The 23,681-nt window shown below is 38.8% G+C and overlaps 1 protein-coding gene across 2 annotated transcripts in view; it reads right to left on the bottom strand.

The window, feature by feature from the left end:
- The window catches only part of SGCD (sarcoglycan delta), an 827,683-nt gene that overhangs the window by 500,232 nt on the left and 303,770 nt on the right, over positions 1-23,681 (bottom strand). For both annotated transcript variants that reach the window (XM_074313830.1, XM_074313831.1), the window contains one exon: positions 9,285-9,449. The gene's annotated coding sequence lies outside the window, so the exon portion shown is untranslated. The remainder of the gene's footprint in view (positions 1-9,284; positions 9,450-23,681) is intronic.

Below are 23,681 nucleotides of genomic sequence, written 5' to 3'. Positions count from 1 at the left end.
GGCAGTGTATACATTGGTCAAAATTCAAACTATGCACTTAAAATCTGTTATCTCAGGAAAGTTAATTATAAAAATGAATGGGGAGAGCGAGGTAACTCTTTTATTGTAGGTAAGATTTATTCTGGTGTTTTATAGTGTTATCTTACATAAGGGTTAGGATATGGAACCATCCACATCTGAGGCAAAATTCATGAAAATGTTGAAAATCACCTTTAAAATATTAGTAGAAAAGTGTTCAGTATTTCACAATAAATACATCACAAAGATCTTCCTCTAGGGCACAAATCAAATAGAACACCATATGAATTACTTTATGTATTTTTTTAATCTATTGTCATACCAAACATCTTCAAATAGTCAAGTTCCATTCAATACAGTGAGGTGGTCACACTAAGAAAAGCAAGAAGGAACTGAGATCTACTAAATTAGCCAATTTATGTCTCCCATTTTACTGTTTGTCTAGAACATATTGAGTAAAATGACAGATACTTAAATCATTTTGCTCAATGTTCTTGTTAATCATATGTAGGTGAATTGAGAGAACTTAAATGTATACAATATATAACACTCTTACATTCAGGTCTGTCTTACCCCTAGTTTCCACTGATGAGTATGATGACTGCCTGGCTAGGGGCTCTGTGGGTGTGATGGAGCTGGGACACTGGCTGGTTGGCCTCAAGGATGGACAAGGAGAAAACTAATCTCAGGCTTGGGATGCCCTGGAACATAAGGGAAGGACCTTACTTGGACATACATTAATTGAGAGTTCTAATTCTTCCCTTGGGAAATTCACTCAGTGTCTTCAGAAAAGAGCCTTTCAGCTTTTTGCTGGGTAAGGGTTGGGGGAGATGGATGCTCTTATCAGCTCTGTTAATGAGAAGCAATGGAGAAAAGGAAAAACCACCACTCACACCACAGGTAGACTTTCAATTAGTCCTTTCTTTTTGTTCCTTCTTTACGCCCAGAATTTTCCCAGTTTTAGAGCCTCAACTGAATGGTTTTCTCTGATGTTTTTACTGGGCTATGTTTTATATATCAAAAGATTATATTTCCTTTATATATCTTCTAAAGATATTTTGAAATATTATCTACTATTATCTATTATCTACTGTTGCTATCCCTCCCATTCTTCTCACCCTGTGGGGTTCAACCATTAACTATATAGAAGGAAGTAGAAACATTTGCTTGAGTTCAATCCCATAGCTCCATGTAAAATCTCTGATATAAATGCCTTGGATATCATTAAATACCAACAGTTATTTTTGGTTATTCTCTATGATTATGATTGCTCGTATAAGTCACATACCTGCGTATATGGAACCTTGAACTGTCTTCCTATTTTATGTGTGTATTTTATCTTCTAAAGAGAGAATAAGCCTAGAGTCACAAACTTACTTAAAATAAGGGTCACAATGTTATCTACATCTCTACAGAAAAGGTTCCTAACTTTTAACCCGTGGATGGACTTAAGTGGATCCAAGCACACCCTGAAAGTGTATACTGACCACGTGTATTACAGGTAGTTATCTTTCTCTCCAAAGAAATTCCCTGGTTTCATTACAGAAAATGATAGAATGTATTGTGACTGAAGAAAGACGTCAGAAAATTAGTGACCGCAACAAATGCGTTATATTTCTGTTTCTTGGGAAGGGAGCTTTGATCAATTTTAATTATAAATAAAATTTTCACCAGACTTTTCTATATTCTTTGTTAGATAAACAATAATAACATCAAAATGCTATCTGTAGATAAGATAACACCTGTCAGAAAACACAATCAGGAGAGCTACGCCACCAAATCCAGCTTTCAGGAGTTTAAAATATTTTAAAAATGGTCTCTTAAGAGATTGTTTTAAAACCTGAAAAATCTCCAGGGACATTAACAGTGGTGTGTGTGTGTGTGTGTGTGTGTGTGTGTGTGTGTAAAGTTCAAACAATAGAAACAGCTCTTCAGACATTCCGTATGTGGTAAAATGTTAAAGCAGTGCTTCTTGGCTTCTGAAGTCTAATGGTTCAAGTCCGGTAGCTTGTTAAACTTTCTCAAAATTCTAATACATATATAAGATTCATAATCTCTCAAGGAAGGAATTATATTTTGGAGATGAGGAAAATGCTGGTCTGAATATTTGAAAAAGTGTCACAAAAAAGAAATGGCAAAGTGGAGGTAGGTTTAGTAGCAAAGTAGAGGAGAATAATAAGCAAGTTAAAGAGTAAATCTTCCTGAGGAGATCATTTGTAGACATAATTTGCAGTACACAGATTTGTAACCTATATTATACTTGCCTAATTCTGAAAACAGCATATGTCAAATTGCAGGAGAATTTAAAATGGCCATTTTGTCACTGTCATCGTCGGTAGTAGTGACTGTGTGTGTGTGTGTGTGTGTGTGTGTGTGTGTGTGTGTGTGCATGCTTTAACCTGGCAAATAAGAACTAAATCTGTACAACATTTTTGAACACAATAGCAAGTCAGATTTTTTTTTTTTCAAAGGCCTTGGGTAAAATTCAACCCAAGTAAACAAGCAGACTGCAAAACAATGCTCAAGGGGAGAAACAAATCTTTTCTTCAGTAACTGTCAAAAGGAGACTATGCTTAAAATGGTAGCTGTTCGAGTTAGAAACAAAAGATAAGGACAAAAAGGGTGCTACCACATTCAGAAGCAGGGTCAAGGAACACTGAAGCAGGTGTCCTCTAGCAGGTATGCATTAGCACAGGACAGAAAATTCTGTGACTAGAGTCCAGCTTTTTACATGCATTTTAAGGGCCCAACCACCAAACTGAAGTTTCTTATTCTACCATGGTAGTCTTAACACCGTTACTTAACTTCTCAGTTCCTCAGTTTCCCATCTGTGAAATGTGATAACTTCATAAGAGCCACCATTAGAGGTAGGAAAAAAAATAGACCTCTAGACTATTTAGAAGGGAAAATTAGGCTATATGCCAAATAAGACTTTCTGAATGGTATTCTACCATCTCATGGTATAGAGTAAGTGCTAAAATTGAACCAGAAGTCTTGTACAGAAATGTTACCATTTGTTTAGCTCAATCTGTTTGGACCTGCATATTCCACGTTTGAACGGATACTTACAGATAGTGGTCCAACATGCCTACAGAATGTTGCAGTATCACCGTTAATTGCGAGTTTATTTGAAATTAAATGAAACATTATTTGCTGAAATATAGACTATCCTAAGGCTTACCTGTTCCAAACTCCCATTTTACATACCAGGAAATTGAAACCCAAAAGTTAATTGGTGTCACAAATGTCAAGGAGCAAATCTATCACAACCCCTAGCTCAGAATAGGCACTCAGTATATACTGGCTGAACAAAGAAACAAACAAAGCCAGCTGTGGAAAGCAACCCTCTTGTTGGGATTTCCCAGCAAGATTCTTTTCCTTTCAAAAGAAAGCGGTTCTGCGGATGCTTTCATGTTTGACACTGAGATATTTATTATCTGAGATGAAATTTCAATGCATGATGAATTTCAGAGGATACTCAGTGAAGGCTGAAGAAAACCATAAGACAAGGACCGTCACAAGACTTGACAAGTTAGCCCCACAGTTCTGCTGACGTGCTGGGAGGCAAAGAAAATATAACACCATCCGTTCCACAACCGGAGGAAACAGACAAGCACAAAAGCCATCCACGTGAACACGAACACTTGGCACAAAACCGGCACAAGACTATCGATGAGAAGGACCCCAAAGAGGCAAATACGCATTTGTACAACACACATACATCCCTGGGACAGTATCTGAAGGCCTCTTCTCCTGAGCCACCCACTGTCCCACAGCTGTCAGTGGTGACAATCAGAAACAATGACAAAAACTATCCTCAAAAGCAGTTTCCCTTTAATAACATTTTTGGACGGGTGGAGAGATTTTCTACTTATATAGCAGGTTGGTGATAGACTCATTTGTACTTCACAGGAAAAGTGCTGTTATCGTGCACATATTTGCAGTATCTCTGGCTTCTAAACTTTACTATGGAAACTGGGACTTTAAAAAGCACAGCTACAATAAAGACGTATGCCCAAGTCTCTTGAAAACTAATATGACAGTATCACAAATCGGAGAGGTGCATAAAGGGATTTAGCTTCTCAGGGTCCCTTCGCAAGATAATTAACCTTGTTGATATCCATTAAATGTGCTAAGTAGTTTCAGGCTCTCTTCCAATCACTCTACTCAGATAAAATTTAACATCTACATTTAATGACAGTTTTTCTTTTTTTTTAATTAAAGTTTATTGGGGTGACAATTTGGCAAAGTTACACAGATTTCAGGTGTACAATTCTGTAATACAGCATCTGTATATCACATTGTGTGCTCACCACCCAGAGTCAGTTCCCTTCCCATCACCATGTACTGGATCCCCTTTACCCTCATCTACCACCTCCCTCCCTAGTTTTTCCTCAATGCAATTTCTGACATATTAAAAGCACTTTTTTTTTTTGGCCACAAGGGCAACTTGTTTCAGAGTCTCCAAATTCTTGTAATAAAAGTGATACAGTTTTCAGAAAAAGACAGCACTTTGCTTTCGGCTGAAGTTAAGTGACTGCATAGATATACACAGTGACTCAGAGATGCCACATAAAACAGAGTATCATGTCATTCTCTTGCTTAGGAGTGTCTCCGCTCATAAGATCTCCAAAACCAAAAATAGCAGCTTAATATTTATACAGGGATTATAAGGAACCAGTACATACTAGCACTTGACAGTTTTATGCAATCCTCACTTTAAGTATATTAAGCAGGCATGAGAATCACCTCCATCCTACAAATGAAGAGGCTGAGGCTGGGAGCAGTTCAGTGACTTGCCATTTGGCCATACACCCAGAATGTGGAGCCGCCTGCACTGAACCCGTGTGGTCTCACTCTGGGGCTCTTGGTTAAATGACACTGCCTCTGCCAGTCACGATACAGTGTTTTCTAGTCTACATGTTTTATAGTTTCTGGTTTTCATAATAAGGATCACACAGAAAACAGACCTGTGTGTGTCTGAGTGCTTTAACTCAACGATCCCCGAGGCCAGTAGTAATACTTGCTATTCATTTTTTATCTACTTTTCCTGAAGTTACCAGAAAAATATACAATTCATCATTTAATAATTACTGTCCTTCACTGGCCATTCCGGAAGCCTCTTCCAGGGATTGCTGCCTCACACTTGATCCTGAATTAGAATGGAAGCACGGGTACTTATGCCAAAGGTAAAACATGATTAATGTGTTAAGACATGTTTTGGAGATAAATGGGCCTACTCTTGAATTCAGTTTCTGTGACCAAGCAGCATGGTTTGTAGCAAGTTACCATAGTTTTCTCAGTAACAGTTTCCGCATCTATAAATTAGGTATAATAATGCCAACCCCAGAGTCCTTTCAAGAATTTAAATGAGTTGACACATATTCAAAATGGCAGTTTTGACAATGTACTCAATAAATGGAAGCGTTTCTTTTTTTTCTTAAGTTTCATGTATTTACATACAAAATTTACATATAGTGAATAGACTAGGGAATTTGCCATTTAATGGGTGCGTGACTTATCAAGAGGCAGAACACTCCCATTACCCCAGAAACTTCTCCACTATCTTTCCTGGGTAATCTTCCTCCAGAGCAAGCACTGATCTGATTTTCCATCATCATAGGTTATGACTCTTCTATATTTTCCTATAAATCACAAAATACTTTTTTATGTTTGGCTTTACTCATCAAACTGTGTTTGCGATTATCCATGTTGTTCCATTTATCCGTAGAACATTTCTTTATATTGTTGACGAGGGTTCCATGTTAGGAATGTATCAGAGTTCACCCATTTTCCTGATGATGGACTTCTGAGTTGTTTTCAGCATTGGATTGTTATAAATAAGCTCCTATGAACACGTGTGGATAAATGTTTCCAATCCTCTTGGATATAGATGCCTAGGACTGGAATTGCTGTATCTTAAGGTAGAAGGTTCTGTGATTTCAAAGGAAACCACCGGATCATTTCTCAAATGATTTGGAGCATTTTCCACTTCTACCAGTGCTGTATGAGAGTTCCAGTTGCTCGGTATCCTCTTAACTTTCGGTCCTTTAAATTTTAGCCATTCTGATAGGTATGTAGTGGTCTCTCATTGTGTTTTGAATTTGCATTTCCCTGACAACAAATTATGTTAAACACTATTGCTAAGGTTGATTGGCCATTCCATATCTTGTTTTATGAAGTGTCTTTTCTTATATATATGTTAGATATAGGTGCTATATTTTCTGCCAGTCTGTAGGCTATTTTCTTAGTCGTGTCTTTTTTAATAAATAGATGCTTTTAATTTTCATGAAATTCAATGTTTTTTTCTGTCTATTGTTTGTGCTTTATGGGTTATTTACAAGAAACCTTTGCCTTCTAAAATTGTACACCCTTAAATGTATCAATTATTAATATTCTTAGAGCTTCCTGGTATTTACACATGAGTTGTTGTTGTTTTTTAAACGCCCTTCTTTTTCAGAGATCAGGGAACAGGTTTAGCCGTGGATTTACAATTTTAGCAAGGCATCTAATCTATCTGGAGGGCTTATTTAAAAACAGATTCCTGGACCTCACTCCCAGAGGTTCTGATTTACTAAGTCTGGGGAGGGCCTGAGGATTTGTATGCCATCAAGCTTAGGTGATGCTGCTGCTGCTGGTTTATGGACCACAGTTCAAACAGCATTGGCTGAGAAAAATTAAATGGCTGTTTTAATGTCCATGAAGAAGCGTGTTTGCCTTTTCTAAAGTCTGAGCCCACAGCCACTCACTTCTGCCGTCTTTACTTGAAAACACACCTGAGAAATCTGCTCAGGGCACTAGAGCATGGGAGCCAGGAAGCATTATGGTAGATGGACGGACCAACATTGCCTCCTTTCTTTCTTCCTTCCTAGAAATCGGGCTCTGGTCTGTGAGCACTGATACGCACATGTCTGTACCCCCTAGAGGTAGACATTCTCCTCTCTGTCAACAAGCAGAGGAAGCTTCATGTTCCCCTAAAGTTTGACTGGTCTCTAAACCCGGCACATTTTCAAGGCCAAGTGCTTCCAAACTTTCTCTGCTGCATTTATGTTTCAAGTAGTTGGCATGTGGGCGAACAGTCCTGACACAGGCATTCTGAATTAAAGATCAACACTCTCAAAGCAAAGAACTCAGTCATCAAAATCTCAACCCAAATCCCTAAGCTTCTCGAGGTTTTTCGGACAAGCAGAGAAGAGCTTTGTACCTTTCCTTTCCAAAAAGATCAAGCATGTGTGGGCAGAGAAGTGCACCACAAGTACACATCTATTATGTAGAATGTTTGTTGGACTTGGAGAAGGACTCAAAAAGGTACATGGCGTGTTTTTTCCTTTCTGGTTGTTAAACTACCTGTTTAACCTTTGAAACCTTGTTAACGGAAAATGAATTCATAAAGAGTATTTATACTTAAACTGCTCTACAGATGCACTTTGATTCAAAGAGAGAAAAATAATGTATCTACTTAAAAAAAAAAAAATCCCCTGAATACAGGGAAGAGAAGAGTCTGTTTCAAATGCCACCATCACATTTTTACCAGTCTCTTAGCACTCTTTCCAAAGCACTATGAGCAATGAGAATATCAGAGCACTATAATTTCTGCATGGGCATTGGAGGATTTTACAGAAATTAGATAGAAAGTAACATGTGCTTTAGCCTCAAAGGAAGATCTATTCGTGATCGGCCTAAAGTATACACCACACTTATTCCAGCAATGAGAAATTCAGAGGTAAAATGAAAGCAGGCCTGTGCTACAATTTGATTTTCACCAGTTCTGATCCTCGACCTTGAACAAATAATGACATATGGGAGGCCTGTGTGCCATGAGAAGGAAGCTGACCCAACACCTTAGCTATGTTGTTCTCCCAGTTCCCAAAAGCCTGTGAGTTGTGTGTGTGTATGTGTGTGCATGTGTTTAAGAAAATTAAAATCATAGCAAAGGAGTTATCAATGGAATTGTCAGAGACATTCTAGAGTTTCTCTTGGACATACCATGCGGTCTCAGGCAGTCAAACCACATTGCCCCAGTGCTTTTAACCAGCTATGTATGCAATCTTATTGTTCTATAAAGTAGGTGAGCATAGAGACTTGAATTCTAACAAGTCTGAAAATGAGTCTGCCCCCTGACCCTTCCTTGCTACAAAGCCTTAGAAAACCTTTTCTACTTATCTCTCCTTTCGTTTCCCAGAACAGAAATCCCTGTCCCAGATGGATGTTACCAATTGTACTTGTGATTTTTTTCTTCTAAAGCTTCTATTACAAGGCCTGACTCACAGGAAGCACACCTGCAGAACACACCATTAATGGTATCTCTTTCCTCCTTCCATCTGTCCCTCTCACCCCAATCCCTCCATATATAGAGTAATTAGACATCGCCATGTGTATGTGCATTATATATATGCAGAGAGAGAGAGAGAGAGAGAGAGAGAGAGAACTAAAAAATGTATACATATTTTAAGAAAGGAAAAAGCTGTATTAGTACATACCAATAACAAAAGTTGAATACAAGTCACATTTGACTTCTGAAATTACAAGAGGTGCTCAAAGTGGTTACCATCAGCGTCCAGACACTTCTTCCTGAGCAACGTTGACCAAAGTGTTAGCATCTCTTAAAATGTGTATACATGTTTATGGCACCCCCAGTATATATAACACAAACACACACACACATATTTGTATATACATATATATACGTATATATAATACATATGTGTGTATGTATGTGTGACGATGACACACACACACACACAATTCTCATTATAACCAGAAATAAAAAGGGACCTCTTGACTCCAACTTCGAATCTGCCAGCATGGGTATATATCTAAAAGAAATATAAAAAGAGCTCCCCAGAAGACCTTGAAATACAATGCAAAGCTTTGCCCAAGTTTCCTGTGGACATTGAAAATGGAAATTAACTGTGGGTCACACAGCACCACTTCTTTACTTACGTCTCAATCTGAAGTCTTATCACATTGGCACCGACCTCCATTTCTCTTTTGTTTTAGTCAGAGATACCAACATAAATCCCTTCCCTTGCTTTGTCTTACTGTCCCCTGGTCACCTCATCACGGAGGCAATGCAGCCTTCAGTTTTTTCCATTATGTCTTTATCCCTCCACATCCCACAAGCTGGTAGCAAAAGAAAAGGGCACCATTTAAAAGTAAGAAGGGAGAGAGAAGAAAAGGGCATGAAGGGGAGAAAAGGCTATGGAAATGATTAAATATCTTTAAATGTATTTGCCTCACAAAACAGCAAAATCACAAGTTCATACCTTAGCAGTCCTAATCTTCTTGAATCTTGAACACAGATTTCAGGGCAACATTGGGGTTGAGATAATCTCCTCAGGCCACCACCAAAGAGAGAATTTTCGTAACCTCCAACACGGGGTCCAATACAGCCTTCCCCAAGTCCCAGGAGAAGGCGGTTTCTTCCACGTCTACAAAAATCACAGGAGAAAGAAGATATTAACAATAAATAAATAAATACATACATATGTACATACATGCATACACAAAAATAAAACTGTGATATTAAATTCCAGACCATTTGGTTTTAAGAGACTAAACAGAAGAGACCTTAAATTCCGATTGGCATAAAAATGCGTACACCTGAATGGATTCAACCTTGTTTAGAATCAAAGAATCATACAAAATCAGAAAAAAACCCACAATATATCAAGGCTGGAAGATTTTTGTAGGACAAGATTAGCCAAATTTACTCGTGTAACTTCCAGGGAAACTGAAGATCAGAGCAGAAAAGTGTTTTCCCCAGGATGATTCATTACCTATGGCATATTCTGACCAGTGAAGCGAGCAAACCTTTAGTAAACACAAACCAGGTGTGTAACACTGTGGCCTCGGCTGAAATGAGACCAGGGGACATGGCATCACTGCATCCTGAAACACGTTTTCACTGGGCTCCTAAGAGACCAAACGTGCCTGTTATCACTGGCCACTGTCTTGGCTGTCTCTGGTAGTTTTCCTACTTTATTCCTTTCAGTCAATGGCAATTCTGTTCACACTGTTGGTCAGCCCAAACCCTTCCAGGCAACCTTGACTCCTCTCTGTCATATGCGCCCCACATCCTCCACGACATCAGCAAACCCTGGTGGCACTGTCTTCACAGCACATCTAGTAATTGATCACTCGTCCCTCCTCCATTATTGTCACCCTAATCTGAGGCATCATGATAAATCTAGACCGCTACCCAGAAGGCATGCCCAAGCCATGGCTGGCACTCTCAACTAGACCCTTGAGTAAGACAGTGACACTCCCTCCCTCAAAAGCCTTCCACATCACCTGGAATCAAAGTCATGACAATGACCGAAAAGCCCACTTCTGATGCAGCTCTGTTACCACTGTCTTTGTCTCTCACTCCTCTCCCCTCATTTATCCCTCTCCGGCCACATTGGTCTAGCTGTTCCTCCAACATGCCTCTACATCTGCTTGAGGCTTAGGCACTCACAGTTCCCTTTATCGGGAAAGCTCTTTTTTCCCCTCACTGTTTCATCATATCTTGTGCCAGTGTTGCCTTCCCAATGAGACAAGGTCCCTTATTCTGACAGTCTGAGATTAGTTAGGAAATAGGGTGCAATGTTTTAGAAAGAGGTTTGGGGGTAATTACAGTTTCCATATCCTGGTTCCACCACTATGAAACGCTGACCAAGGCACTGCACCTCTCTAAGTGTCTGATTTTTCTGTAAAAGTGAGATGATAGAAATAGCTTTTCCTCTAAGATGCTTATGAAAATAAAATGAGGCAACACAGTTAAATTATTCATCACTATGCATGACATAAATACTCAACAAATGTTTGCTGCTCTTAATTTTTTATCTTTATTGTTGCAAGCTTACATTCTGCATGACATTACATAATTTTATCTACCTGCCTCTCGCTCCCCGCCAGAGTCCAACTCTTTTCTGTCTTGCATCATATAACATTGCTTTGGAGGCCTTTGGTGAGTTTGGGCAACTTTCTCTGGACCACCCCCAGGATCAGACGAGTATCACGACCCCAAATGCCCCCACAATCTGCAGGCGGATGGCAGAACTTTGTAACATGAGAAACTTAGGTTTTCTGGTTCATTTCTTGTCCTCTTGCTGATGCCTGGCAATTTGAGGATGATCTTGGCCCTAGTATTACAGCAGGCTGATAATAATCAAACCACAGTCTACAATTATTCCTGCATCCCAAAGCCAAGAAACACAACTCTGAAAGCAAACAATGCTGTAATTCAGCACAATGATATATGGACTTATTAAAGAAATTGTGCTGACTGCTTGGAGAATTCAAGTCTCCAGTCTATCCAAATGCATCTTTCTTTCTTTCTTTTTGTCCTACATGATATTAAGAAACTGTCTATGTTCAGTAATAGCAACATAAAAATATGTCACCTACCTTTCAGGTTTAGTTACAGTTACATCACAACCTAATAAAAAGTTAAGACGCATCAGGAAAAACTTACAATCCATTCTAAGTCACTGAAGGACTTGCTCAGAATGCATTTACTAACAAATGTTTACTGAGTACATAATATGTGCCAGGCATTTTCTTAAGGACCGGGGATGTGGTAGAGAACATTAAAGACTTTATTCCTACCCTCGTGAAGCTTTTATTCCAGCAGTTCTTTCTTTATCTTTTACAACTTCCTAACTTCTGCCCAGACATGGGAAGGCATGACAAACTCCTACAAGTTGCTGATTCACCAAATAAGTGATATAAGCTGTGCCTATATAAATACCCTAATTTTTGCTTGAAATAGAGAGAAAATTATGTACTTCTTGCTTTTTTCAGGAGACAAGGTTATTTCCTTAGTTTGCCCCTCACTCCATCCCCAGTAACACACTGCTTCTGAGTTGATCCTGGTTTATATCCCTCCTTCAGCAAATAACAGGAAGTTATTCACCAAACCCACCAAATACACTGTCCATTAACAAGATGCCACATGGATGATAGGGTATAGAGGGCACTGGGCCAAGAGGGAAAACTTCAGAAATTCACTTTTCAGAGATCTTTGAAAACTACAATTGGGTTAATGTGGTAAGAAGGCAAAATAAACAGAAAATAGGAATACTATCAAAGGGAATAAGTCTCCAGAAACGACATACATCTTCAATCACAGTGTCTACATGAGCAGAGTGCTAATCATAGAGGTGGTGGCACCTTTGCCTGTCGGCCAGCCTTGAACGCATCAGGGAATATGTCATTTTTCAAGAGGTATCAATTAGTGGCTTCTCTGATGGCAGCGTGGGAACCACACCTCAGTGATGGTTGGGCTGCACTGAATGATTCCTGTGAGTATAAAGCTCACATAGGCACTGCACTGATCTGCAAATGCACTGGACACACCCCCAGAGAAGCCGGTGTCCAGAGAGGCCATGACCAGGGAGAAAGGAGTCAGGAACTCTATAATGGACCTTAGGATTTTTAAGAGAAAGTGTGCCAGGAGTAAAAGATGAACTATAAGTTCAATCTATGCCAACAGGGTTTGGTCTACTGGGAACTGGAGAAACATCGTATAAGGACTTTACAATACATTTGAAGGAGAACTGGGATTACAGGTACGCCGCGTGTACCACACATCCAAGGCTGTGCCTCACACGCCTACACACTGCATCCACACTGCCAGCGATGCTTTATCATACGTATACTACATCCATTTGCCTATAAGGAAGGTGAAATTTGGGGACATTAAGTGCTTGAAATCACATAAGTAGAATTTGACAGAGTTAAAATTCAGAACCAACCCTGGAGCTTAACTGGAGTGGGGGTGTCCCCACTCTGAAAATCACAATGAATTCTTTCCTGGATTCTAGTTCTACTTAAACCTGATTCTGATCAGGCTTGGAAATGCCATAGTTTGAACTCCAGGAAGAATTCCACCTCCTAAGAATGGTACTGTGAAAACTGGTCCAGCTCAGTCTCTGCCAATGAGAGTGAAAGCACCCAGATAGAAAAGGGCAGTTTTCTCCCAAAGCCATAGAGGAGGCCACACCACTCACTGGAACACGTGCTTCCTGAGCAGCAGAGATAGTGAGCCAAGTCACCATTGGTGGTGGGGTCTTGGTTTGCACAATATTAATTACATTTCTTACTGGTTGATATTAAAGAAACAATGCTGGGCCCGTGACATGTAAAATACTGAGGGAATCTAGGTGATCATCCGAAACTGGAATCACTATCCTTGGGTTCAATATTAAAAACTTTCCTGTCTATTCATTTCTAGTCTGGACACCAAACACTTGAACTGCTAGGGAATAGCAAAAGACAATTGGTGGCCCTGGATTTTAAGGATTTTAGAAAACACCTAGTGACTTTTAGACAACAGATCGCTTGCCAGTGTATCAACACCTTATTTCCTTAACTCGTTAGCCATTTAAATTGAGTGGTGAAATCAAAGGGACTGTAGAAGAAAAGTCACTGCACACTTTAATGGAATGTTGGAGCATTTCCTAGCATCTGGGTTAATGGCCGATCTGTAGTCTTCTTTGCTGTTTAATGAAATGTTTACCTTACATTTCATAAAGGGGGTCAGATCCTGACGATGTGCAGACAGTTGACAACAGTGGCTCAGAGACGTGATGTTAAAACTTAGTGTTTGCGGAAGGAACAATACTCACCCTCATCTTCCCCGTACACACTCACTCACTATCCCTCTAGGTCTGACATGTGCTATTTCAGGTATCTACAAACACAGGTCCACCCTTCGCATTAAGAAATTGGTCTTTGTCGCCAGAAAAGCAGTACTTGTGTACAATAGCAAGTGTACATGAGTTCTGTAAATACATCTGCTTTGTATGATTCACACAGTTAGTCATCACTCCTCATAAACTTCCGTACTTGTCTGTCAACCAACATGCCACGTAGACACCAGCAGAATTCACAGTGGCACCATGCTGTGCCACCTGGCCTCAAATCAAGACAGTGGGGGTTCTGTGCTGCCTCAAACCTAGACAATAGCTGAGTTCACCACCCGGTTCTAATCTCGGATTGTGGGGACAGAATTGGGCCACAGGCTTAGATAGGCCAGTGATTAAATTACCACAGGCATTTTAAGTGGCAGTTTTCTATGTATTTCCAACACAATAAAGAAAATGATTAGAAAGCATACTGGACCCCCAAAACACTGGCCCCTAATTTCCTACGCAGTCACACATGTAATTTCGATCCACAATATTCCACCGCTGAGAACACATGAGGAGCACGCTCAGCAAAACCCTGTTATCCCAGGAGACTGCCAACAGGACACTTTTCTGCCTCCCTACCACACACTCCAAGGGTAATACCGGTTCAAAGTATTCGATCCTTGCCTGGGTTTGATTCCAGGCTCAACGACCCACTATCTCTACCTTTGGGCATGTTATTTAACCCCCTCAGTGCTTCATCTGCAATACAGAAACCCTAATAATACCTACCTCAAAGGGTTCTTTGTGAGGATAATTTTAATACAATGGTGGTATGTTTCAATTAACAAAATGCATGTATGTTATTAATTCATAATGCTATGAATTTTCTTCTTTATTAAGTGGGCATAGTAACACCTTCACTGTCTCTTACATACATAAGAGGGTAAAAAACAGTAATACGTGTGATAACACATTTATCTCTTGCCTAGTAGGCCAAGTCATTGAGAGCACGAACTCAATGTACCACATTTATTTCTTTGAGGCACAGAGTAAGGATGCACTTTAAGAGCCAAGGCATAGACATAATGCCTGTACATGGACATAAATAAATCAGGTATATATAACACCATTCACCGAGTGATGTCCAAACAAAACTATGCCATTTCTTTGCTGACTCTATGGCAGCAATCACAAAAGGCTGGCCTAGAGAATTATCAGGTCTCCTGACATACTGATGTGTTGGGGAAACCCAAATAATCTGAGGGTAAAAGTGGTAATGAAAGCTCAATTGATTATCATCATTATCGGTAATAAATAAGAAGAGTCTCAGAAACTATGATTTATTTAGCTTATATATGCCAGCACTGTGCTGAGCTTGTGTGTGTTCATGAGATGCTCCCAATACCCTAATGAAGTAGTGTTATTAGGATTCCCATTTTGTATATGGGAAAAGGGAAGGCTTAGAATGTTCAAGTAAGTTGTACAATATCATATAGTGTTGACTGGCAGCCAGAAGAGTCTGAGCCTGCCATCTCGGCTTCCAACCACTGCCTGCTAAGCTGTGAACTCTTCCTTGTGATAAAAAAAATGTAAATATGTTTTCCCAGTTTATTATTTATCTTCTTACGTTGCTTATGTAATTTTGTGAGGGGGGTAATCTTTTCATTTCCTAAGAGCAAAGTGTTAATATTCCTAATATATAAAGATATTCTAAAGATAGAAATAAAAATCATCAATAATTGTCTAGAAAAATAGGCAAGGGATATCAACAGGAAGTTTAAAGAAAAAGAAATGCAAATAGACTAAGAACTCAAGAACACACATAATGAGAGAATTGCAAATTATGGATGGGAAAATTAGAGCATCAATGAGAGTAATAATTGAAAACGATTAAACCACTACAGATGTATTTAAATCAATGGGTTTATAATGATACTAAGAAGAAAAAAAGAAAATCGGTCACCTTTGGAGTTCTGGAGAATCAAATCATTTTGAAAAATGGTAAATAAAAGAAAATCAAGCTTTTGCTCTGCTTTTCCTTGTGACTTATAATCAAGGACTGATGAAAGAAAGTTTCCATTTTTAGGAGTTTTTTACCAAATATAAAAACAAATTAACAAAATTTGAATATCAGCATTTTGTGATCCCTAATGAAATAGATCTAGGTAATAATTATCAGTAGTTGTTAACACCACAGAAGAGAGATTTCACATGCCTCCTGATAGACGCACATAGCTTCACCTATAAAACAGTCTGGCAAAAAGCATGCAACCTGAATTAAATCTGCTTGCTTATAGGAAATGCCAGTGACTGAGAAATTTGCATCGCACGGATGCAATCAATAACATCCAGACTATGGGACTGTCTACAGGACAAACAACCCTATTGCCTTCAACAAGTAGATTACAAGGAAAATAATGGAGAGTGATGGACGACCTATGAATTAAGAGAAACTTAGGAGACATGAAAGTCAATTCTAAAGGACAGAACTTACTTGGGTCTTGATTTACAAACAAGATGGAAAAAGAAGAATTACAATCAGTAATTTGAAAAGCGACTAGATATGTGATAGGACTAAATAATTAATATCTTTGGTATAATAATGGCATTGTTGTATTTATAAAAAAAAGTCACCTTTTAGAGATGAATACTGACACACTTAATGAAGACATGGTCTTACGGGGGGGAATTAGCTCCCGTCGGGGCTGGGCAATGTCTAAAACAGGACTGCCGATACACTGGTAGCTCGTGCAGCTGGCTTATGGGTGGGTACATTCCGTTAACATGTCCGTTTTACTTTAATATGTTCTTTTTATTTTATTAAGGAAAATTTTAAAAACTATTTGCCAGATACAAGCACATATACATTGTATGATAAAGCAAGTTTATAAAAACAGTAATAACAGTTTTATCTAGGTGGTAAGGTTATGTACTATTTTGACCTTTTCAATTTTCAATTTTTTCTTGTAATAAATGTGTGACTTATTTACAGACAGAAATGGAAAATTTATTTTAAAAATAATTTTCTCCATGTGAGGATTTAATCATCAATATTTTGTTTAAACAACTGGGAAGCAAATATTGTAAAACCTTAGGATTTACTAACACTGGGTGGTAGGCACACAATTATTCAATATACCATTTCCTTAATGTTGAAAGTATAACATTATATAGTAAAACATTATAAAAATTGAAAATGCAATGACTATCCTTTATCTCTGTTAGGTCACATTGAATACCTTTTCTCCAAAATAACCTCTACAAGCAAAAGTGTCACACAGTATAAAATATTTGCACTTTAACCATAACTCTAAGATTTTTGCAACAATGCCTGAAGAATTATGTAAGAGATTCTAGGAATCTTCCCTATGTGGAAGCTCACAGGATAGTAGTCAATCTATATATTTTTAAATATTTTCATTTTTAGAGGAATAAAAAATATGACACAATTCATTACATTGAAAGGATTTTATCCTACTACTGTTAAACATTTAGGAAAAAGTCTTAATCACACAGTTAAAAATATTTCAAAGAAAAGAACTGGACTGGGCCATAGCAGTCAGACAGTTGAAGCCTATTATTTTGCAGATGAGAAGGCTGTGGTTTGTCTAAAGGCACAGAAGTGGTTGGGGTCAGATGGACGACAAGAGACCAGGTCTCTAATGCCCAGTTCTCATCTTTCACGACCAAGTCACACCAGATAGCATCTTACCAAACACTTCTACCATCTAAGCAAAACTACAAACCTGCGATATACCTATTATCAGAAAACTGGTAAGAATATCTAAGACACAGGACAAGCTGTGGTTTGTGGGAAGGAGGGGTTTATTTTTATATAGACTGATTATTATAGCATTTTTAGGTTGACAGCAAAATTGAGCAAAAAATACAGTCCCCATATATTCTCTGACCCTACATACGACGCCCCCTCTGCCAACAACAGCCTGCACTGGAGTGGTACATTTGTTATAATTGGTGAACCATTATACTGGCACATCACACTCACCCCAAGTCTGCAGTTTACCTTAGCACTCACTCTTGGTGTACATTCTACGCGTGTTGACAAATGTATCCACTCTAATAGCATCAGACAGAACAGTTTCGCTGCTCTAAAAACCCCCTGTGCACCATCTATTCATCTCTCCCCTGCCCTGGCAACCATGACCTGCTATTTATTTTTTTCATAATTGTGTCTTTTCTAGAACGTCACATAGTTGGAATCATACAGTATGTAGCCTTCCCAGATGGGCTCCTTTCACTTAGCAATATGCATCTAAGTTTCCTCCAGGTCTTTGCATGGCTTCATAGCGCATTTCTTTTCAGCACTGAATACTATACCATTGTCTGAATGTACCACAATTTATTGATCCATTCACCTACCGAAAGGTTATTGGTTGCTTCCAAAGTTTGGCCATTAGGAATAAATCTGCTGTGACCATCTGTGTGCAGGTTTTTATGTGGACTTAAGTTTTCAACTCGTTTGAGTGAATTCAAAGGAGCATGATCGTTGGATGATAACATATGAGTGTGTTTAGCTTCCTAAGACACTGCCAAAATGAGTTCAAAGTGGTTGTATAGAGGGGTTTAATTTTTAAAATCAACACCTAAAGTGGAAAATCACACATAACCAATGTTATTCTAAAAACATCTTAGGAAGGCAGCACGTTCAGCCTGACATTGTAGATCTCAAAAGCCACTCAGCTGTCAATTCTGTTACGGCAGGGGATTTTTTATACCTCCCTCTATTCCCAGTAGTATTTCTAGTACCTCAATCAGTGCTGCTGCATATGTCCTCACGTCCTCATTCAGTGTTAAATGAATAGATAACCCCAAAGGAAAAAAATCCTTTCCTTCCGTTTTGTAGCAGACAGTTGTTTGTTTGGTTGACAAGTGAAGACTCATCTTAGAGGTCTTGCAGTGTGAAAAGTAAGTATTTTTAAACAACAGACTATCACTCCTTTAGGCCAAGTATCCACCCCGTAAGAGGGCTGAAGGACTGAGACAGGGACAGAAACAGAATCCAGCCTCCCCTGTTACTGTGGGCATTGTGCTCATTGCATGGAATGAGGACAGACTCCTCTGCACTGTTTAAATAGTTCTCTATTTGCCATGCACGTACAGTTGAATTTACATAAATTAAATGCATATAAACTGAGACTCCACTCTAATTGCAAAACTACTGCATTGGAAATAAGCTTTCATTGAAATTACATTAGAAACCAGAAAGATTAAATTAGATTTAGAAACATATTTAGCCCCATCAAGAGGTAGATTACAGAAGAGTTTATAAAACAACACGGATACACATTGTAGGCCGGCAAAATGTCCGGGTAGGAAAAGGAACAGCTTCATCACGTGGGGACAAGGACAGGAAAGTTGTCATTTCACTTTGAAGCAATGACTATGGAGTCATTCAACCTACTGAACCAAATTCCTGCTCTAAGAACTTAAGCCTACTCCTCTGGTCTCAGTTGTTCATGCTTATAAAAGAATAAAACCTAGGCTGTTGCAAGGAGAAAGACTATATGTGTCAGGTCTAGCACCCTGGTTTTCAATTTTCAAAACAAAGAAACACAAACAGAACCGTAATAACAATTATTTAAGTCTAGGTATGAAGTACTGGGAAATGCAGGTTTGCTGGTCCAAAGTCTGCCCACATCGTCGGGTTCCCACCATTGCACAGGCAAAGTTACTATTTAATATTGATTCAGAGTCCAAGAGCCCTGTGGATTACATAAATGTGCCTTAGATGGCTTGCTATTATTTTTCCCTCTCCCTTCTCACCAGACAAATGTGAAGCTAAATTAGTCACTTATCATAAAGTTCTCTGAAACATTCAAGTCGAAAGAAAGGCCCGATAATTGTTCTTAGCCATCTGGCACCAAGTAATGCTCATGAACTTACATGAACCATTTGGTAAAAATCCAAAAACGTCTATCTTAATTTTACATCTCACTTACTGAAAGTTCTAAGTTGACAAATTTCTAAGAAGAGAAAATGGTTTATTAAAAAGGAAAACAAATGAGTATATCCTCGACCTAGTTCACAAGCACATAGGAAAGCTTTAAGAAAATGCTACACCTCTAGCATCCAGTCTTAACTAACAAACTTCTGACAAAAATTACACACTTGACCTGTGCAATACATGGACGCACACAGACATATACACTCATAACACACACTGTAAAGGATAAGCAGTGGTTGCTTTTTCTTCCTATGTCTTTTCACAGGAACAGCAACATATCATCTTACTGAGAAGGCCGTGAAGCTGTCACCAAGAAGCTCACCTGCAATGCCTCCGCCATGATGGCGAGCGCTCCGTCTACTGGCCTAGACTGAGCCCTTGCAAGCAGATCTTCACTTACCTGGATCATCATAATAGCCTGCCAACTGGTCTCCAATCAATTCGTCTCCAGCTGACTCCAATCCATTTTCTACCACACAGCAGGAATGAGCTTCTAAAAGCAAACCATTTCCCCTCCTCAGTCTAAACTTCCCAGAGGCTTCACACTGCCCTTAGAATAAAATCCCAAAATCTTACCATGGTTTAGAAGACCTCCCGAGACTGGCCTCTACTCCACCAGTCTCATCTTGTACCATCCACTCCTGCCTACTCAAGATGCAGCGGACATACTTGCTACTTTTCTAATACTGTGGAGCGCTGTGCTCCTTCCGGCCTCATGGTCCTAAGCATATTGGAGACAGAAAGTATGACCTTTACTCCACATTCCCCAAAAAAGAGAGATGAAAACAGAGTTGGAGATGACTGTGCATGAGGTGGGCTCTCTTTTCTCATTCATGAGAAGTTTAGGTTCATTGCCCGGCTGTGTTCCAGGGAGGTGAAAGTAACTGCTTTCTTCCTTTTATACTGGAAATTTATCCTCCTTTCTGCAACCATATTTTCTAGTAAGTTTTTCTCATGTAAATGCTCTGACTCATTATTCCCTCCCCATCCAAAATCTCGGACACGTAACAACATATTTATCCTCACGACGTACGTAAGCTGGCAACCGGGAGCTAAATTCACTTCTCAAGCAGGGTTGGAATCAACGGAGCCACTCTCCTGAAGTACTTAGAATATTACTTATATTTAAATGGTATTATGACAAGCTCCAGCTTCTAAAAATTACTGGATATTACTCTCAAAATAAAACATTACAATTATCTCCTTGGAATGGAATTCATTTTATTAATTTGAAAAGTTATCTTGAACATTGGGGAGAGAACACTTATTTGAAGAACAAAATTGCCAACGTACATGAAAAAAGCTTATTTCTGAGAGGAAATGGGAGAACAAAAAAACTGCTTCATGTTTTCTGAGATTCATTATGCTGACGCTAATAATCAACTTAATTATAAGTTGAGTGAAAAATATAGTCTTAATTTCTTTACAAGATGATATTGGGGCTTATTTGGAATAGGAACTTAGTACCAATAAGCTAAAGTAGAAATATGGCTATTATAAATGCAAAGGAAGAAATATAATAAAGCTTTAGGGAAGTCAGTGAACAGAGAAAAATAATCAGTAACAGTAATTATAAAATCTAAGTCCCATTCATATGTGTTGACTCATTTCTTCTTCCCAACTAACTTATTAGGAAGGTTCTATGATAATCTCCACTTCACAGGTAGAGAAAATGAGCAACTTGTCCAAATAACAATGCTGGGATTTGAATCAAGTTGGTTTGACTGTGGGGTCCACACTCGTAATCACAGCACTGTGCTGCTTCCTATGTCTTAAAATCAGATACAAAGGAATATATTAAATATTACAGGTGAATTGCTACCTCCCAATAATGCAGGAACAGAAACTCACAATATTGTATAAATGAAGAAAACTATGTAAGTCTTAGAGATCTTCTGACATACCCCAAATGATGCAAGATCTTCTGATTCCTAATCTGTAGGTATCTTTAAGAGTTGTGGCTCCTTATTTGGCAAATATACGTGGAGTGACTTTGAAAGACTTTGTTACTGTCTTGACACCAGGCGATAAATGGTTTTTCATACAAGGCCTAGTGGGATCACTAAGGGATACTCTTCACCCTGGGTATCAAAGAGAGGGGGGCTTCCATGGGATCTGAGGCTGAAGAGTGTTTCTCTGAATGAAAACATAAGAAGAGGGGAAGAGATGTGAAGAGCTTTCTAGGCAGAAGAAACTACATGCAGAAGAGCCTGGATGAGAAAAACTGTTCTTTCAAGGAACTTAAAGAAGTCCTACATGGATGGATGAGTTACATGTCTTCAGGATAGAGCATTATAACCAATTACAATGGAAAAATTGGGATGAGACCACACAGCACCATGCAAGCTACATTAGGGACTTTAAACATATTAAGCTTTTTTTTTTTTTAAGTTAAAGTTTATTGAGGTGACAATTGTTAGTAAAGTTACATAGATTTCAGGTGTACAATTCTGTATTACATCATCTGTATATCACATTGTGTGTTTACCCCCCCGCCCCCGAGTCAGTTCTCCTTCCATCACCATATATTTGACCCCCTTTACCCTCATCTACCACCACCCTCCCTCCTTACCCTCTGGTAACCACTAAACTATTGCCTGTGTCTATGAATTTTTGTTTCTTCATTTGTCTTGTTCTTTTGCTGTTTTCAGTTTTATATACCACATATCAGTGAAATCATATGGTTCTCTGCTTTTTCTGTCTGATGAAGCTATTTTTAAAGTTAAAGGAAGAGCAAGGCGTCTGGCTGGCATGGCCACCCCAACTCCCAATCCCACTCCATTTCTCCACTGCACTATCCCTACCACAGAGGAATCAGAGAAGAACCAAACAAAACTGAACGACTGAGATCCACACGGGGGCCGAAAGGAAGAGGATGAAGCCAAGACATGAAGGGAGAAGAGAGAAGAAAGAATGCGTCCAGAAGAAGAGGAGTTTACTTCACAAGAAGGAAAACGACTATGGGATGACTGAGCGATGAAATTAAAGACTGATCATGGTATGTTGAAGCCAGCTAGCAAGAGCCCCATGTTAAATTTTCATCCGGTTGTTAAATCACTGGTAACAGGAAATCAGATGTGTTGGAAGTATTTACCATGTTTCCCTGAAAATAAGACCAGGTCTTAAATTAAAGTTTGCTAAAAAAAAAAAAAAAAAAAAAAAAAACGCATTAGGGCTTATGTTCTGGGGATGGCATCCTGAAAAATCATGCTAGGGCTCATTTTCCGGTTAGGTCTCATTTTCGGGGAAACGGTATATTCTGAACATTGGCAAATGCTCTAAAACAAGGCTTTTCTTTTTGGAGAACTGGTTTACCAGTATTCCACTGCCTACATTCACCGAGGACCTGGCGTTACTGTCATTGTTAGACAGAAGTAAGTAGAATTTTTGGAGCCATTTTTGAAACTTCCCATTTCTCTATGGATTCTTCATGTCTCGGAAAGAGTAATACAGACCTAAAATAATAAACTGTGGTGATTTTTATTGGCCCCTGTGTTGACCTGACCCCCTTACAGTGAAGCTAAATAGTGAACTTGATCAACCCTCTTATCTATGCGTTTCTAACCATTTTTGTAGCTATACAGCTCTGCAAAAGGTATTAAATAAAAGCAATACATTTTGCTTAGGAAAGGCCATAAGACTAGGTAGAAATTCCATCTGTGGATCATACCAATTCCCTCAAGTTATGAGTGATTAATCTTGGTAACTAATACAGAGGTTTTAACCTGAAACCATGGATGAGCTGCTAGGGGTTCTATGAATCCTCTACAATTTATGCAAAATGTGTTGTTGTTTGCATTTTCCTAAGGAGAGGGACATGGCTGCTGATCCAAAATAAGATTTAGAACCAGTGACTTACAGACTTATTCCAATGTAAGCTGGTGGGGTAATGAGACAGCTACTGCCTGTCTCCTAGAATGATAAATATTGTAAGTTAGTTGTAATTGCCAACATTATTTTCTTTTAAGGATTCATAACAGATATTAGGAAATAATAGGCAACGACTCTGGAAAGAAATAATGCTGGGCAGAAAAATAAAGTGGAGTGATCATATATCACCTTTAGAAACACTTTTAATT

This window comes from Rhinolophus sinicus, linkage group LG10 (genome assembly GCF_036562045.2).
Source record: "Rhinolophus sinicus isolate RSC01 linkage group LG10, ASM3656204v1, whole genome shotgun sequence".
NCBI lineage: Eukaryota > Metazoa > Chordata > Mammalia > Chiroptera > Rhinolophidae > Rhinolophus > Rhinolophus sinicus.
The sequence above is the reverse complement of the archived record's forward strand: the minus strand, read 5'-3'. Positions and strand labels throughout refer to the sequence as shown.